This window comes from Canis aureus, chromosome 9 (assembly GCF_053574225.1).
Source record: "Canis aureus isolate CA01 chromosome 9, VMU_Caureus_v.1.0, whole genome shotgun sequence".
NCBI classification, from domain to species: Eukaryota; Metazoa; Chordata; class Mammalia; order Carnivora; family Canidae; genus Canis; species Canis aureus.
This window is the reverse complement of record NC_135619.1, coordinates 5,911,391-5,917,370: the sequence shown is the minus strand read 5'-3', so window position 1 is coordinate 5,917,370 and position 5,980 is coordinate 5,911,391. Positions and strand designations below refer to the sequence as shown.

At 38.7% G+C, this 5,980-nt stretch overlaps 1 long non-coding RNA gene across 1 annotated transcript; it reads left to right on the top strand.

Annotated features, from left to right (window-relative positions):
- Nucleotides 1-515: 515 nt before the first annotated feature.
- LOC144320274 (uncharacterized) lies at nucleotides 516-5,222 on the top strand. Its single transcript, XR_013385823.1, has 3 exons — nucleotides 516-644; nucleotides 2,246-2,344; nucleotides 5,183-5,222. It is a non-coding gene; the product is annotated as an uncharacterized LOC144320274 (long non-coding RNA).
- Nucleotides 5,223-5,980: the final 758 nt, after the last annotated feature.

Here is a 5,980-nt window from a genome sequence, read left to right as displayed (position 1 = left end):
TCTTTTATTACTGGAATTTGATGGTCACGGCTTTTAAGATTTTGTATTTTCATTATATTTGTAAAAGTGTACAAAGGAGCTCAAGGGTAAAAATTTTATTCTGTTCTTTTGTTCTTTAGTGTTTTCTCCTTTCTTACATTGAGCCTCAGGAGTTTGGACTAGTTTTAACAGAGTAAAGGCTTCACATTGAGAAACAAAATACATTAGATGGTATTTGAAAACATTATCCCTCTGCCCATGGTCTTCAAGTGAAATATTTGACATCAGATCATAAAAAGTCCCTCACACCTCCCTTTGCTCAAAGTTAAAGTCAGTGCCCTGAGCCCTTGTAGAAAAAGATGCAGGGCTGAGGAGGGTTTGGGTGCTGGGCCTGGGTGCCTGAGCAGCACTGTGCTGTTCGCTGCACACAGGAATGTGGTTGAGTCATGGAGGTGAGAATCTTCCATGTGCAGGGAAAAGTACTGATCCTCCCTGTTAAGACTGGCTGTGAATCTTCCACTGATCTTCTCTTTCTTGTTTGATTGCATTTGTATCAGAACGTGGAGGCTTTCCCCAGGACCCTGCCTAAACCATTGGAAGAAAGCTGAAGTGTTGCCTCTGTAACTGCAGTTCATTGTGAAGCTCTTGCCTTCTTGGACTTTCAGGTAGGGCTCTATTCCATTAGTGGTTGTCCATTTGACCCTGTTCAGGAGGAATGAGAAGACTTTCATGTATGAGAAAATGTTTATGTTTTCTTTTAATTATTTTCCATTCCTTAGAATAAACCACAGAGGGACCCCTGGGATCCTTGTTGACTTCATTTCCAGAGTTGTACCATATCCTTTGCTTGGCCCTTCCCCTCCCCTTCACTCACAGTTTAGCTCACAGGAGCATCAGTAATGCCCTCTGAAAATCGCAATTCCTGCTTTTTCCTGGAGGCTCTGAGGATTCAGTTGGAAGCCTGGAACTGACCATGTCCAGTGGGAGTGGTTCACTGTTTTAGATTCTTCCACTTCTTTTGGTTTGCAAGCTTGAGTGATCTTCATTCTGTTTTCACAACTAATCAAAATCTGAATTGTCACGTCAGACTCATCACTGAATATCCTCTTTCCTGCTTCTCCCATCACACAGTTCTAGTTGCCAGTCAATCACTTCTGCCGATGGAAGCACTGCACCAATGTGGTCTGAACTTCCTTATCAAAACAATTTTTTTTTCATTTTTTCCTCAATACAATGTGACTCATTATGGTAGATCAAAGGAAAACAACATACAAAGAGGCAAAAGCAAACAAAAAAGAAAGAAAACAAAACATAGTGTTAAAATATTCTCCAGTGACTGTCTGAATATTCTTAGCACCTGGAACTTTTCCTCCCGCTCCTTATCTTTAACGGAAATCTACAAAATTCTTTGCCTGGATGACTCCTGACAACATTCTGAGGGATTTAAATCAAGGGTGGAGAAAAGGCCTGATCCTTTTCCCTCAGTTGGTTAGGGTCTGCCATGGCTTCATTATATCTTTCAATCTGAACAGGTTTAAATCAGCTGAAACAGTTAGACCTTTTCCAAATTCTTGGAAATATATTCTGAATATATTATGAAAATATAAAGGAGGGAAATATAATATCTTTTCTTTTAATATATTCTCAGATGTGAGAAAGCAACCTGGTATTTGGCTAACACTGAAAATGCTCCTGTGTGTCCTGCTAACCTGTCAGTGAGAGGGAGGGGAAGGGCCAAGGCAGGTATATGTGCAGCTTTGGAAATGAAATCTACAGGGATTCTAGGGGTCCCTCAGGGTTTTATTGCAAGGAATATAAAGTATATATGGAAAATTCTTTTTTTCCCCCAAAGATTTTATGCATTCATTTGAGAGAGAGAAAGAGCATAAGCAGGAGGGAGGGGCAGAGGCAGAGGGAGAAGTAGACTCCTTGCTGAGCAGGAGTCTTGGCTCCTTGGTCTAAGGCTCCCAGAATCATGACCTGAGCCAAAGGCAGACACTTAACCAACTGAACCACCCAAGTGCCCAATAAGGAAATCTTTTAAAAAAAATGTGCTTTTGCAAAAATCTGAGTGTTTCTTATATCTCAATTTGGGCACCCATGCAAATTCCAGTAATTTCTTATATTAGTTTTTGCATATTAGTTATGAAACCCTGTTTTATGGTTTCCCATATTTGCAGAAAGGATTAGGGACTAGAAGAAAAGAGATTAAGGAAGAAAGTTTTCTTCTATTCTTTGCATCCAATCCTCATTCTGGTGATTCTAGGTACCTCCTCAGCTACATTCCCTGGACAAAGCCCTGGCCCTAGTACATCAACCTCCATCCTTCCCAACTTCCTTCTTTCACTTCTTACTCTGGCCTGAGGTAAGTGGCTGGGAGTTGGTAATGAGTACAGAGCTGTGATCTTCTTTGATGTTAATTGTGGATATTAGTTTTCTATTCTTCATATACGAAATTACATACCCCTTCTTCCAGTATTTTTCCTGAAATGTAGTGTAATTGTAACTCAGGTTGAAGTTAGCTCCTTCTCAGAGATGCAGTCAGAGCTAAGCTGTGCTCTACCTTCCCCTGTCCTCTGGTTTCTGCTTATGAAACAAAAAACAGACACGTGGGGGTGGTCACTGGATGATCTGGTTATTTGTAAGTTGGTACAACTTCCTGAGTACATGGTGGTTCTTTTTCCCAATCAGAACACTGTCAAATCTCATTCAACCTGGAACCACAGAAATGCTAGCAAAATTTCTAGGTGTCTTCCTTAAGATTTTCTCTCTACTGATAAGGATACTTACCAGGAACATTCTCAAAGGTGGGAATTTAGTCTGGGAAGAATAGAAGGAATCATTTCAGTTGTTTGGAAGAAGTAACAATGATATGAGAGTTTCTCTTGGAATTTTTTTTTCTTTCCTGTCTCAAGTATGATGATTTCAACATTGCAGGTAGGTACTAATGGGAATGTGTCTAGTTAAAGGTGGATTGACAATTTTCCCAAGCAATGATAGGCATAGATTGTAGTAGGTCAACTGTTGAGCGCCTGCTACCAGAAGTTCATTTGACTTAACCTGGTGGGGATGTTTAATAAAATGTTATAAAATAGAATATTTGAATTACACAGTTAAGGAGACTGGAAAAACACATATAAAGTTAACTAACTCTAGAGGGCAGTGTGATATAGGCATCAGCACTTAACACTATAAGCAAAGTACAGGAGCAAAGTATTTGCAGTTACTAATGAGTAGCTTAGTAACTGGCATAAGATCTAGGAAGAAAAATCATATGAATATCTTCATTGATGCAGAAAAGGCATGTGACAAAATACAACACACATTCATGTTAAAAACACTGAAAAAGGAATTACTAACGAGTCTCTTAATATAAAAAAATATATACGTATGCCCAAACCAGCACTTACTTATGGGGAAATGCTAGAAACTTCTTATGAAAGTTAGGAGAAGGACAAAATCTGCTATCTTAACCACTATTTAACATTGTGTTGGAGCTACTAGATAATATGGCCATCTCAGAGAAAAAGTATTAGAAGCATAAGAATTGGAAAGAAAGAGGTAAAATGTAATCTGAATATCTGCAGATGAAATGAGTGTATGCCAGAACACTTAGAAGAAAAAAACCACTACCAAAAGACAGGTTATAATATAAACAACAACTTAAATACAGCCTTCACACACAAAACTAAAAAAAAAAACAGTTAAAGGAACATGTGGAAGAAAAAGAGCACGTATTCTATTGCATAAAAGTAAAAAGAAAGAGAAAGGAAGGAAAATTCTTAAGTGCAAACTAAGAGGAAATAGATGGATCAATTAAATGGAATGGCAGGTAAATAAATAGGCCCCATTGTATATGGATACTTAGTGTATGATAGCATCTCAAATCAGTGTGTGTGGTTGTGGGAGGGGGGAATGACTCCTCCATATGTTGTAATAACTTGTATCTCTTCTAGATACTTCTATTAGATTGTGACAGTGTCCTATTTTAGGCCAGTAGTCTTCAAACTGGGGTTTGTGTACTTTCAGAGTTGTGTGAAGACTTCCCATGGGTTATACAGACATAGATAATTCTAAAGGAATCCAACTGTATATATGACTTTCTTAAAACTGGTCTGCCGTAGAACATGCTTGAGATCCAGATGTCATGCTGTTGTGTGTATTCCCATTTCCCTTTCTACTCTACCCTTCAGTTAAAAAAAACAAACGTATATATCTCAACCATCCTGAACTTTACTATGGTGTATTATTCCTCTAGAGTGCCAAAATCTCTAAGGTACCACACAAGGAGATAATTCATTGGCTTTTCAGAGAAAGAGTTCTTAACAGCTAAGTAAGAACAATAACAAGACATGGATATATTTCAAATAGGCAGCAACCTCGACAAGATTCCTTGTATCTATCTGTTTATCTGTCTATCTATCTATCTATCTATCTATCATCTATTTATCTATCTATTGTCTCTCAGTCGTCTTAGAATTAGCATTTAGAAATGAAATGGTCATGGCAGGGGAAAGGGAAACCTTTCCTTTCTTCCCTTCTAGGTTTTTTCACTTGTCTAATAATTAAATTGACATAAGACAGATTAACAGAAGAAAAGCATTTATTTGTACACATAGGAGCTCAAAGATATATGGGTTTCAAAGAAGTGAACAAAGTAAGTGGCTTTTCCATCTTTTATCCAAAGAAACAATACATTTGTCAAGAATTGACAAAACAAAGGGGTTTGGGATGGAAGTAGTACATTAATAAAGAAGTAGTAAGTTTTGTTTAGAAAGCCTTCCAGGCCTTAAATTCCCTCTCTCCAGCAGTCAGGATAGTTTTTACTGTCCAGGTGCAGGAAGGATACCCCTTCACATGGAGAGTTTATTTCCTGCTTTCAGGGGGACAGAGAGGGTCAGAGTATCCTCCTTGCCCTGGCTGTCTCTTAAGTCTCTTTAATTCAAAATAATCAATATGCCATGGTGGCATAATTTGGGGTGGCCTGCCCTGAGCCCATTATTGCCACAGGAATGCCAGCATGTTACATCATTATTTGAACTGAAAAATGAAATCGGACTTTTTCTAACAGGAAATAAATCTTGTGTGGCTGGTTTGTGTGATAGTGTGGGGTATGAAGAGAATTATAGAAGACTCCAAGGTATGTATTTGGCTCTAAATAAGTAGGTATATTATACTGCCTTTTTTTTTTTTTTTTTTTTAGATGGAGAAGAGCAAAGGAAGAGCCCTTGGGAGGGAATGAGGTATATTGTTTCGGATATGTTAAATATTAGATGCCAGTTAGACATTCAGTATAGATGTTATAAATATTACAGTATGTATGAACCTGGCTTTCAATGGAGAGGGCTGGGTTGGACATGTAAATTTGTGAGTCATCAACAGCTAAGTCTGTGGTAATTAAAGCCATATTCCTAAATGAGATGGTAGGGGAGGTAGAGCTCTACTCTTAGGGTCTCCAGCTGGACCTGAAAATTAAGTTGACATAAACAGATTAATAGGGGGAAAAGCAGGTTTAATAATGTGTACGTGTACAGGGAAGCCTTCATGGAAAAATAGGGACTCCACGAAATAGACAGGCCTGAATGCTTATATGCTGAGTTGAACAGAATGGCAACTATGGATGAGGAGCTAGAGCACATGGGTAGAGTAAAGGGGAAGAGAAGAGTGATTTCAACAAGGTCTGCTTGCACAGATTTCCCATCTCTTGTGTTATGAATACTTCTTTTCTGGGATAGGAAGGATGTCTTTCATACAGGAGTTTCACCTCCTGCTATCGGGAAGAAAAAGAGGTGTCAAGGGGTTGCCGGAGAGCTCTTCCTGCTCCTGCTGTTTTCCAAGTGCCTTCAGTTCAAAATAACCAATATGTCAAAGTGGCATATTGGAGGGGCATGTCCTGAACCCCTTAAAATTATTTAAAAAGAGGATAAGCGTAGATAGAGAATATGTTTGAGAACTGAACCCTGAGACAATGCAACATGTAGAGGCCAGTCCAAGAGGAGAT